The following is a 13,239-nucleotide window of genomic DNA, read 5'->3' on the forward strand; positions in this document are numbered from 1 at the left end:
ATCGAGTTAAGTCGCGTCTGAAAATTAGTTTACGAGGCACGATCATCTGCTGGATAATACGTACCCTCTTTTGAAACAGTCGCGGTGAATTTCCAAGGAAATTATCAGTTTCGAACGGCGAGAGGATACGCTATTAAATCCATTTCCCTGTAAAATACCAAACGATAACGACGCCTTGTGTCGAGTTACTGTAATTAACTCGCGTGCGTGGTCCAATTTTGCATCTCGATGAGCCCAAACTCCCCTAGGAAATTTATATACATCAGGATTTTGCTTGTGCATCAGCCTCGATACGATAAATTGATTGATTCATCGAGGAAAACAAGCCGCTGGATTGCCAAAGAAGGGCAAGAAATTAATTGAAATCGAGTTGACAGAATGAGCGTCCTGTTAAATATAGAGTGTACAGAGGTGGAAATATTCGGAGAACTAATATTTCATCGCAATGTACAAATAACACCGCGTTTCTTACTTAATTTCTGACTGCTAAAGCCTTTGAAATTCCCTCTTTCACTTTGCGAGCAGAAAGCGTGAGAGAGAGAGAGAGAGGGGGAGAGGGAGAGCTGGTCGTTTCACCACAAGCCCTCAAGGAGAACTTCTTTTTAAGCTCTTATTAATCCACCGTTTTCGAAGTAATACCACCGTGAAAGGTTTCCAACGCAGTTCCGCTTCTCGCGTTAAAGTTTTACGCTCGCACTTTCCTCCTCGCTCGAAAGCGTATTAACAAGCGCAATTTTTCACGGTGTGTCTCGCGTGGGAGAGGATTCTCCTCGATAACTATCAACGAGAGTAAATACGAAAATCAAGGGCAAGATATTCCAAGTATGTTTGCAAAAGTTGAGTAAACGTAGATGTTTGAAGATGGCAAGGAAAAAGGATAATAATAAATTATAAAAGATCACGATCCTGAAAAGCGTGGATCCTCGTGCTTGACATATAGAAAGGCTGGGGAAAGTATTTGCACATCATTTGCACACCATTTGCATTTATTATTGCATTTGCCTACTGATTAATTAGACTCGACTATAACAAACTTCGTATCATTTAATGGCACGACTAGAGTGCTGATTTTTACGTATTTGTAGGAAGTTCGAAAGTACAACATCGCACAGACTGCTCGTGATATGAGAAAAAATATACGAAATGTCCGGCGTACAATGCTATTTTTCTCTAATATCTGGCAGGTAGAACAGAATATTCTACAGAAATTTCCTACTTTTTCAAAGATATGAATACGCACGAATAATCTGCAGTCAAAAAAGTGCGATTACGAAAATTTCACGCTACGAAAATGGAAGGTACAGACGAAAACTAACGAACCTAAGAGCGTGTGAAAATACACTTTCTAGCCGATGTAACATTTCGAGGAATTAAAATGGATTAAACTAGAGAATATAGAATATGTATCTCGATATATGGCGAATTCCGAGGCCCAGTTCTCGGAACCAACGAAATACCCAATTTAGCTATCGCGGTAATTTCCTAGAAAAAGAGCTGAACCAATGGGCAAAGTTTCTGTTGCAAACTGTTTCGTGGAAAGATCTCGTGCCGAACGAAATTCTGGCAAAGTTTTAGGCTTAGCCGTAAAGTTGGTGAATTATCGTTCGAAACGATCGGCTGTAACATAAGCAAATGTTCGGTTCGCTAATTAGCGTGGCCGAGATAAACCATGACCTTTCCTATTGTGTACCGAGAGAATAGGCGTGGTGTCTATCGATCCTTTGATCGCGGCAAACTTTACGATGTTCATGCAACCATTGCATTCAGCTGGCATCACTTTTCAATAATGGATGCACTTTGCTGCACCAGTTCTCGGTCGAAAAACGTTTATATCAGCTGGGTGCAATTTAATTGTCGCTTGTCGAGGGAGGCGAGCACGACAAAAATTATTTCCCACCGTTCTCGAAAGAGCAATCTTATCTTTTCGATTTTTCTCCGCGAAGCCTCCCCTTACAACTGGATGAAAAGTTTCGAACTTTTCTTGTTACCAATGTTTCTTCGTTCTTATTTTTATAAGCGATGAAATTTCCGATGAAATACAATAAATTTATCTTTACTGGTTTTATAGTTTTGATGCTACGTGGCGATTAAAACGAATTTATGCGACACTGTTGAAAGATGTATAGACGATAAATGCAACAAAGTTCCGTAAGATACAGAGGCCGTAAGAAATTTTATGACTACGTTTCGCCAACGTTTATGCAAACTCGTACTTTCGTTAACGTAAGCAAAGAAAAATGGATTGTTTCATCTTCTAAATATTGCGATGAATAGTTTCGCGTATTGCGTACTCGTATTCGTGACCATCAGAATGTTGGAAATCTCCAACAGAACGTGTGCCTAATTGCAAGATTCAACAAAAGGAAAGTACACACCTGGATATTTTCTATAATTCAGCTAATATAATTAGCGGAATTTTACAAGTCTACTAGAAATTCTATTGTACAACACCGACACATTGGTAATAATAGAATAAAGAAAGTTCCACAAATAGATTGTACAAATTGCAAGTTCACTGATTATTAGGCCTGTTCGGCCTAAATGAAGAACGTGTACAGTGGATGTCCATAATCTGTAATTTGTAACTTGCCAGTTCACAGACATTATTAGCTTGTGGATTATTGCGCAGGAATAAATTTGATTGATTATAGCTGTATTAAATTTGAACCCTTTTACGAAATGTGAGAGCTGAAAAAAGTAATCAAAGATCGTGGATATTGAATGGCAATAAAAATAAAAAAAGGGACTTGAATTCAAAAGAAACTTACCATCACAGAATCTCATTATTTTTTCACGAAAATCCGAACAAACAGATCGTTAAAAAGTCAATCTCACAGGTAAATTCGATCGCTGGCAGAGAAAAGAAGGAGTTTACTTTCGTCGCGGGGAACCAGCTGACGTTCAACGTTGCTGTTTCAATACGAGAACAGGAAGATCTGTTGACTCCGGTATTTTCGTAGCCACTTTGAAGTGCAGAGTGCTTTCAGATACAACACATTCGTTACGGGGTCGTGGAAACGTATCGAGCTCGTGCAACTTCCCTGCGGAAACAGTTTCTCTGTCATTGTGTCAAGAAGTCGGAGGAAAAAGGTATTAGTTTCTCGGTGCTTAGCGTTTCGGGGAAAACACGACCTGGACAATTTCTACTTGGGCCGCGGGGACGTAATAACACGTGTTTCGGCGCTTACGACGAAATAAAAAGCAATTGCGATTTGTTGTCACAAACAACAGGAAGATCAATTATAATAACAGCAGGCTAGAAGAAGCGAGTTCGCGTAGAATTATTCCTCGAACGATTGGTGAAAGCATAAGTTTTAGAAATGTTAATGGTCGTCGTGTAGAGACAGGAAATTTTGCGATATTTGGAATATGTTTACAGCGAACTAAAGAGCAATTAGGATCTTTAGCAGGAACATTTATTGTAGTAGTAACACTCCTGTAATACTAAAAGAGAAAACTGTAATGAGTTCATTCAGAAATTAACGAACCAACAGTTGATGAAAAAATGAAATTTTTGAAAGTTTCAAAATGTTAATAATCCTCATAGAGGGAATTTTCGAATTCTTTCCATTTGGAATATCTTCCATTTGTAATATTATCCACTTGGAACATTTGAAATATTTGAATGGAGAACATTTGGAACATCACAAACTAAGTGTCGAGTGTTAGAGATGCGCGGAGTCACGCGTGATCATCTAGAATTTTCAACATGATCAAATATTTTCAGAGGATGTGTGTCTGTATAACTTGTTCCATACGAGTAAAATACGTGAAATAAGAGAGGGAAAATGTGTGGATGTTATTATATAGAAGATACGTGTGTTGGGTATTGTATGAAACAGAGAATTTTATGCTTTGGGAATTGAATTGTTTTCTATAGAAATTTATCAATATTTTTGATGAGTAAAGCATCGTATAATCTAATCTTTTCACCAAAACTAGAGAAATGTAATTATCAGTTACTAATTTACATGTTGATTGGCGCAGCATCGGAATACTGTCGCTCATTCCAACATGATGCATTGTATTATCAACATACTCGTCTCATTAAAAATAAAATTGTTCGTGTACAGCATTGACGGCGTTGAAAATTTCATGTATATTAAAACGCTCGCATTATAATATATTAAATATGTATATTGAAAGGTACATTAAAATTATGATAGATTAAAACCAAACTATACTCTGTAAATTAATTATAAAGCGTCGTATGTATGTGACACTGATAACAGAAAGTGTAATTAATATTATTAATAATTCTGGCATCGCGTAAACATACTTGCATACGCATGCGACCTACAACAGTCAATATAGTGATAATATAAAAATTTCTACAAATGCTTTGTTTATTTTTTCTTTTTCCTCGCTCGCCTATTGAAAATGTTGAAACCTTTACGAATTTTAATTAAATTTATTGACAATTTCGATATCACAAAGGGAACCAGTGGTTTATGTCAACGTACATATTGACAATATATAATTTTCTACGCTTATCCTCAAAAGTCTTCCTAAAAGCTTGTAAAAATTTTACGAATAATGTGAATCAATATTCTAATAATACAATTAATTTTCCACACTTGTCCTGTTCGTTTCTTTATTTCTGCCCTCTTGTCCCTGCATACTTTTCGAATAATATTGATCAATATTTCAACAATATGGTTAATACTTTTAATAATGCCAACATAACTGTAGACCAATATATGAATAATATAAAATTTCCTACGTCTATCCCATTTTTTCTCCTGTTCTCTCGATTCTTTTTTTAACGCGCTTCAGAGATTTGCGATGTAAGCTGCTGTAAGCTGCAACCTCAAGTCTCGAGACTTTCCCAGTCTACTAAATCGTTCGTCCCAAATCGCCGCTATTTTGCGATGTGCGGTGTCAAAATGAACCTCGCCGGTGACCGTGGCGAGGAAAATATTCGCCGAGCTTCATGAGAGAATATGAAGATATAAAAGGACACTAAGTCAGGACGCGGGTAATGCCAGTAAAACATTTTCCGCAATGACGACGATCGGTCGGTAGCGAAATAATTTATAACTTCTACTTGCAGAACGATGACGACGTTGAAGCTCGTCATTGTCTACGAAGGAGAACGATTATTTCGATGGAACCGAGAGACGATGAACACGTTGAATTAGAAAAGAACAATGCACCCACGCAACACGCGGCAAGTTAGCTTAACGTTTCACGAATTTCACTTGTCGCGATACTTCTCTATATGTGTCTCTACACATCGTAGAAGCTCAAGAAATTTGCATGAATCCTCTTAAACGAATTCTCTTTACATTTCTCTTCAGCGAATTCTCTTTGCGTATCTCTTCATCGAGCACTCGTGCGTACTACGAGTTAACTTTCCGTCAACGCTTTGAAATCTTTGAAATTTGACTGCACAGCTTGTCCGAAAAATAGTGACACATATATATATATATTTTTTAATTTTTATAATTTTATTTATATCTTTTTTATTTTATAATTTTTAAATCATGCAAACGGTATGTGGCAATTTTTATCATCCTTCTCAGACTTATTTTTCCACATATTCGGATACTAACATATTCTTATCGTTTTTGAACGTACAATTTGTTTGCACGTACAAATGCTGATATTTCATGGACGTATATGCCATACAAGTGATAACGATTAGGCTGATAATATCTTAGTACAGCTGGCTTCTGTTGCATGGTAATGCATTTGCTCATCCTGGCACGATTGTGTACGTGAATATTTGGCCGAAAAGCGAACAGCAATGCTCGCTCATTCGCCATGTTTATCTGATTGCGGTTTTCTGTAATTATTGTCCATTTTCGAGGCTCGAACGCTCGAATAAAAAAATCGTAGCAAAGACATCGCAAGCATATATGTAGATAAATATATAGATGATAAAAATACTCGAAACGATTCGAAAAGCAAATTTTCACAACTCTGTTCATTTACTGGTTTTTATTTGAGCATTTGCCAACGTTGTAACTAATCTATTTTAAGAGGAAATAACAGTGTAACGTAATAGAACTAATCACATCTGCTCCTGTGCCTCACCACGAACAACCCTATCTACTTTCACAATTTGTAGAATTTCTACTTTTTTACTAACTAATCGTTCCTAGGATTGCATCAATATTTGAGGAATAAAACGAACAATGTTTCTACAAATATAATTAATACAGCCTGGATATTTTTATGCAAATTCATATTTTCCTAACCACTGTACTACAGAAATGCAAACCGAGCAAGAATTTCTTTTATCTGCTAAATATTCTAATAAGTTCACTGTTTTGAGTATTTTACATACAGATAAGAGAAAATGAAATATTGACACGCTGTGAATTTTGCTAACTTTTGTACCGTACAATTTTTTACCGTACTAATAACGGTCATTTATTCCGTGTTACACATATTTATATTATATTTATTCGTCGTTGTTATTAAACATAAACTCATTTTGTAAAATCACGCTGTCTTTTTATACTCCTTGTTTTATGAACTTCTTTTTATCGCGCCACCGTATTTTTGCATATTACGTGTATCCTCTGTTGCACCATTTTCCCAGAAACGCATCAAAATTCACAGTCTAACCGATCGGTGTTTAAATTAATTATCGGCAATCTCGTTACTTTTCAGACAGACTGTCTACGTCCCTCGTTATTCGGTCTCGTTAAAAATACACGTGAGTCTGCCGACTGTTTTCTTTGGCGTGCAATTTTGCCCGGCGATATGTCGAGCGAAAATAAAACGTCGGGACGTTGACACGAAGCTAAAAACGAGACCCGAAGCAGGGTGAATAATAAGCATTTCCTGAAACGCTTTTCCACCCGACGACTAGGTATTTCCTATCGATCCGGTCCGATACATCTAGCCGCTTCATACTTAATAGTTTATTGCGTGCTCGACCGACATTTCCAGTTACATTTGCCCGTTTAAGAGAATGACTTTAATATTTCAACGCTGTGGATGATAAAGGACTTGATGTAGCAGGTTAATGAGCTGTAAAAATCCGATCTAAGAACAACGATTCGATATATTATATTTGGTTGGACAGAAAGTTCGTCCCGTCCTTTTGCAGCCAAATGGAACTGAGTTTAAACAATGGCTCCTTACGCTCAATTTAATTGTTCTAACCTGATATCGTTGATTAATTAACAACCAACTGTAGAGCGTAAAACAAGCGTTTTGGAAAGTACTTGCTCCTCGTTGGCCTGGCACGAGTTCAAACGTGGTTCACCAACAAGACAACGAAAGACCACACGTGCCAGTCGTTACACGACAAAAATTGGTGCAACTTGGTTGGGACGTTCTACCGCATCTGCCATATTCACCTGATATTGCACGCTCGGACTACCATTTATTCCGCTCGTTACGAAACTACTCCAACGATAAGAACTTGTCTTCTCTGCAAGACTGGAGAAACGAATTGAAACGTCCCCTTCTCTCGGAAGATTAAGCAATTCCACGCCGATGATTAATAACGAAGTTATTACATAGATGGGGAAAAATTATCGAAAGGAATGTTGCAAACGCTAATTAGAAACGATATGCGTATAAAGGAGAAAACACGTCCCTCGGTTTGGTCGGAAAAACGGTACGAGCTTTCCATTGATTGTAGGAGATATTCGAAAAGCTAATTCTTATTTCTTATTTTTTCATATTAATGTACATCGCAATGGGGTCTTTATGCAAATTTATATTTCTATGCAAACAATTAAAAAGAATTATTTACAGATCACAATGCGAAAAGAAAATCTGAATAAAAGTTTGCTTCGTTCGTTTAAATATTAAAACGGTCATCTCATTCTTCGTATTTTGAATATTTTCGCATGTTCAGATTTCTCGTAATTTTTTATCGTTTGATCGTATTATTATCGACTTTACTATTTTATTACATTATTGTGAATAAACGTCCGCACTTTGTTATTTTTTGTTACTCTCCGATAAAATTATGACGATGGGATAAAGGTAATATGGAAGAACGAAAATGGCACTCGTAGGCTGTTTTATTATCTGCTTGAAAAGTCCTCTATATCGGAGCTACATTTGACGCGAAGATAAGAAAACTTCTAAATTAGACTAAATAATCGAAAGAGCAACGTGATTAATTCAAGCAGCGATATCTAAATCCCGTCAGGTAAACTGATAGTCCAATTAATTATTATACGCTATTAACTGATATTGTATAATTTAATTTCTACAATTTCAATTTATCGATTAGAAAGTAACTGACAAATATCGATTTTAGTAATAAATTTGCAATTTAATCGAGACACATTTAATAGTATTTATTCGTCGCGACTGCAAATCAAAGAAAGCAGCTGGATACTTGTGAACTATGGTGTATGTAAATTTGCGAACTGCCGACTCGTGGAAGTGAACCTCGTGAAGCTATAAAGCACACGAGGAAGACGCTTAATGAAGAATAACGATTCTAAAGAAAGCGACTGGGGGAACCGTGAGATTGCAGTTTTCTGATATTCGTCAGATATTAAGATTTTTTAATATAGCAAAGCTACGTTTTTTTTTCATGAAAAAACTATGTAAGTGACGAGTATTCCTCTGGAAAATTCACGAAGAATATTTAAAAGCTATTTGTGATAAATTTTCAACATCGTAAACGAGTGATTCGCTAGCATGGAACATCAAGAATTTACTTGTCACGATAAAAGTCTAAAATAATTCGACTTTGTGTACCAACTGCGATAGGGACTTTTCCAGTTTAATATTTAAAAACAGAATACGATAAAACTGGCTACGATACAAGTGGCATAGATTTTAGAAGATCGTAAACGAGTAACTTACTAATACAAAAAAGGAAGAGAAGTATTTTGGTATAAAATAAAAATGGAGGTAAAATATTCTGAACAAAACTCGTAGATCGATATAGAAGAACTGTAATTCAAATGTTTCGAATCTAATATTTGAAAATTAATTGTAACGAAACTATCATTAAAGCTGGCATTAATTCTCAAGTTGGAGATGAACGATTAGCTTGCCAACGCAAACGAAGGAACAGAACCTCCGCATAACGATAAAAATAATATTCTAAAACAGACTGAACTTATGGAAGAACTACAATTGAGATGTTCCACGTGTAGCATTTAAAAGTCGACTATAACGAAATCCTGTTACCGACATTGACAAAAGTTTCCAAGATCATGAACGAATAACTAATAAAAAGAAAGAAAGGATCTTCGTATAACGACGAAAGTGGATGCTAAAACAAACTGAACTTACAGACGAGCTGCAATTGAGACATTTGAAAATGTGCAAACTCCAAGTTTCCTTTGAATGGCGGTACTTTCTCGAAATGGAAGACCCTAGAAGAGAGGATTCTCTCGAGCAAACCGCGAGTCCTGTCTAGTGATTTAATTGCCTTTTCGTGATGGAATCCGTGAACCAAATAAAGGTGCAGATTTGGAGAAGTTTGGTCAACATTCATCATAGTGACGTTACCGTGGCTTCGTTTCCGGCTTTTCAAGCCGAGGATTAACAGCGAGGAACTGGTGTAAACAGAGGATTGATTTACGAGGATTTACTTGTCACAGTGTTACACATCTGACGCGCGAGCTTCGCGCTTCTGAAAGAATTACATAGAAACATTAGGCTGATCGTGAAAAATACATACGTGGTATTATGATAATCTGGAAAGTCGGGGATTCGAGACGACCGGCGATGTTCTGGCCTTTCGTATCAGCACATTTCCTGCCGTTCGCGACACTCAAACTCCTTCCGATAAATTTCCAGCAGAATCTTCTTAACTTGCAAAGTTGTTGTTGCAAGAATCGACTGGAAAATGAACTTCCTTCTTGACAAAATATAACTTCCGATTTTAGGTATAGAAATTTAGTTTAATATATTCTATAAATCGAGTATATTCAGTGTCAGGAAATTTTGAATGGTCAAAATATTCTAACGATTTTCTTACGTAAATTATCCAGAAATCGAACCAATTAACTTTTGTAGCGTCTGTTAATTTTTCAATTTCACTACGCACACGCCACTAACGTTCGATTCTCGCCAAACGAATGACTGAGTCCATAAGTTTATTTATTGTAAGAAGATGGCATAAATAATAGTAAATGACAAAGTAAAAAGAACAGTGTTTGGGACATCGTCACTTTTCTCTACCAGTTTCAATTTGTATTGACTGAAAATATAAATTTACCATTTGGAGAAAGTTGAAGATGTCCTCTCTTCTATCGCGTCAAACTTTTAATATCTAATTAATCATTCCATAAGAAGATACAAACGAAGAATCGGTGACATTGTAAGAATTTTTTAATTTAACAATTAATAACTTTCACAAATCAACCAATTATTTCCCAGCAAAGTGTATCGAACGATATGGAAATTACTAGAGTTAGACTTTTAAAAAACTACGTTTCACATGCAACAGCCTAATGCGAATCTGCCATATTCTACGAACTCGAGCCAGTTCCCAATGGCCCAACGAGAGGATTCGTAGCAAATGGAGGTAAGAAGACAGAGAACTTCGAATTTTATTCACCTCTGGAAATTCTGCCAGATCGTGAGAATTAGCTGACTCTGATCGTTCTTGCTTCGTAGAGTCAAATTTGCGTGAAAATTAATAAAGTTTGAAATCCGGTTACCTCTAACACGGCTTAACCATAATTGAGTCGAACGAAACGAAGAAGTATAATTGTCTAAGAAAGTCAACCACCCGTTAAATCTCTGTCTTTTGTCTCAAACAAAACCATTTTAAACAAGAGCTATCACAATCTGTGGAATAATGAAGGACTTAATTAACTGTCAGGTAGCTGAGATCGTTCTCCGACAAATTTCCTAAGAATCGTTAAATCATCGACTGACATAAGCTCTTCGTTGTATATGAAAATCGAAGGAGAAAAACATGCTAAGTCCACTTTTCTTGATTTTCGAATTTTAATGTCGCTTCGTGATTAAATGAAATAATTGTTATATAACGTAATTGAAAATGAAGAAAACCTGCCAAGTCTGAAGAGGTAAGTCTCTTAAAAAATATCTGACGAATTGACCAATTTTTATGCCAACTAGTCATCGTATTCTTTCTTCGTGGTCTTCACACGCCCTTTTTATAAATTTAATATTTGCATGACGAAAGCTGTCAATGGTAAACAAAGTAGATATTGAAACTATTGAAGCATTTAAAAATAAAATTGTTAAAGCCAAAATTTAAAGGTACAAATAAAGTCAAAATTAATATTATCACCCAGTGTATTTTCTATTATTTAAATATACTTTTATATTAGTTATTACTGAATATCTATTATCACTGAACTCTCCTATTTCTAAAAAAGAAAAACCGTGCGACTTGAAATATTTTCGAAATCGAAATATATCCTCATTGTCGAAATTAAATTTATCGCCCTTTCATATATAATAATAATAATAATAATATATAATAAAAATGTTTAATAATTCGCTTTTTAATTCTTTAAAGCACTTTAAGCTATTTATTTGAAAGGAAACTGTACGTAAAACTTCCTATGCCATATAATGTATTCACAATTCTATCTGACGAGCCCTTTTCTCCATTCATTCGCGTTAAACGCGATGGTCGTGCACCTCAATTAACGTCGCCGCTTTGATCGATCGATCCGTAAACGCGAACGCGATAGGGAGCAACGCGAGGCTCAAATTACTTAAATAATCGAATCGTTGCACGGCGAGTCTGATTAATCGATGGCAAATCATTCAGGGAATTTCGCGTAGCAGGCCGAATTCTGTCAGGAGATTGCACCGCATCCTCGGACGTCGCGATTCCTGGAAACTATTCAGGACGAGTCTCATCGGTAACCTCGACCGAAATTAATGGAATCCTCGCAGGACAGAGCTCCTGGCCGCAAGAGGCAACATACGCTGTAACATTCCATACGAGACGGCCGGCGGACATCGGCTTGTTTCTGAGAAATTTCATCGTCTAGATCGGAGATTCGCGACCAAGTTCCAATACACAGAAATAAAAAGTAACCGTCGAGGGAAAGAAATGTCGGTAGTTCGGACTTTGTATTATTAACCAGTTAGCTGTTGCGATCTCTTTGAAAAGCGTGTGTCTACAACGTGTCGCGAAAAGCAAACGATGACGAGTATACTCGTCAAACACAGAGTACGCGTGGCTGTTACAATTAAGTTGTAATGGTATGGCTGTTTTGTTATTTTATTTTATCACTGCAATTACTAAATTGCCATTTAAACGGCATGACGAGTATACTCGTCATAACACAAAATATTGTCATTTCTTCGTGACGAGTATACTCGTCAAAAACAACTGACTGATTAATGAATGTGAAGTATCGTCGTTGGAGGATAAAATTTGACAACAGAGCTAGCGACGTTTGAAGTACGAAATCCGTAAAATGACCGAAAAATATTACACAGGGTGTGGCCGAATGATATGTCAAGCGGGTGGCAAGTGATTCCTTGTGAAAAAAAAGAAAGAAATATAGGATAAAATTATATCGTTCGAGGTTTAGTTCTCCAGGAAGCTGACTTTGGAAATTTCTTTGATATACGGTACAACACTTGTTTATGCAAACACCCATCATTAGCCTAACACCCTAATATTCGAATGTCGTATCATCCAAATGCTCTGTTATCCGAATATTATATTTCTCCTTAAAAGATACGTTTGTAAAATATATACATATTTTATTACAGTTCGTATGCAGCGTATTCTTTCTCTTATTCGATCAAGTGAATTTCGATGATTAGAATTTAATACGAAACTGTTAGCGTTCTAACTATCGAAACAATAACATAATTAATAATAGTTATAAATAAAAAAATAATAGCAGGCAAGAAGATATGGGGTCCGTAAATATTGAAAGAATCTATCAATTAATGTTAATTTGTATTTGAAGAAATGAAATTTCACATGGGAAAAGCGATTGTTCTATTATCCGAAAATTCTATTATCCGAACAATTTTGTCTGCCTATTAGTTCGGATAAAGGAGGCTCTACTGTATGTGAATTTGGCTAGTTAGCGACTAGGCAGGAATAAGCAATCAGAAGGTGATTATTTCACGTGCGAAAATAAGTGGAAAACGAAGAGTGAAATTTTTCCACTTGAGGCTGCATTTTCAAGAAAATTGAGTTCGTTCACGTTGAGTTAATAATCGGTTTTGCACACGCGTATGAGAAATTTTCGAATTTTCTTTTCACGAAATCAAAACGCTTTATAAACAGATTTTATTCCACGTTCATTCATTTTCACACGTAGAATAATATGCTACCGATTATTTTTTTCC

At 36.2% G+C, this 13,239-nt stretch overlaps 1 protein-coding gene across 5 annotated transcripts in view; it reads right to left on the reverse strand.

The window, feature by feature from the left end:
- Positions 1-13,239, reverse strand: part of LOC100744875 — a 183,714-nt gene that overhangs the window by 153,336 nt on the left and 17,139 nt on the right. The window contains exon 2 of one of the 5 annotated variants that reach the window (XM_033322411.1): positions 9,617-9,777. The exons of the other annotated variants lie outside the window; for them this stretch is intronic. The gene's annotated coding sequence lies outside the window, so the exon portion shown is untranslated. The remainder of the gene's footprint in view (positions 1-9,616; positions 9,778-13,239) is intronic. 5 annotated transcript variants of the gene reach the window in all.

This window comes from Bombus impatiens, unplaced genomic scaffold, assembly GCF_000188095.3.
Source record: "Bombus impatiens unplaced genomic scaffold, BIMP_2.2 scf_0036, whole genome shotgun sequence".
NCBI lineage: Eukaryota > Metazoa > Arthropoda > Insecta > Hymenoptera > Apidae > Bombus > Bombus impatiens.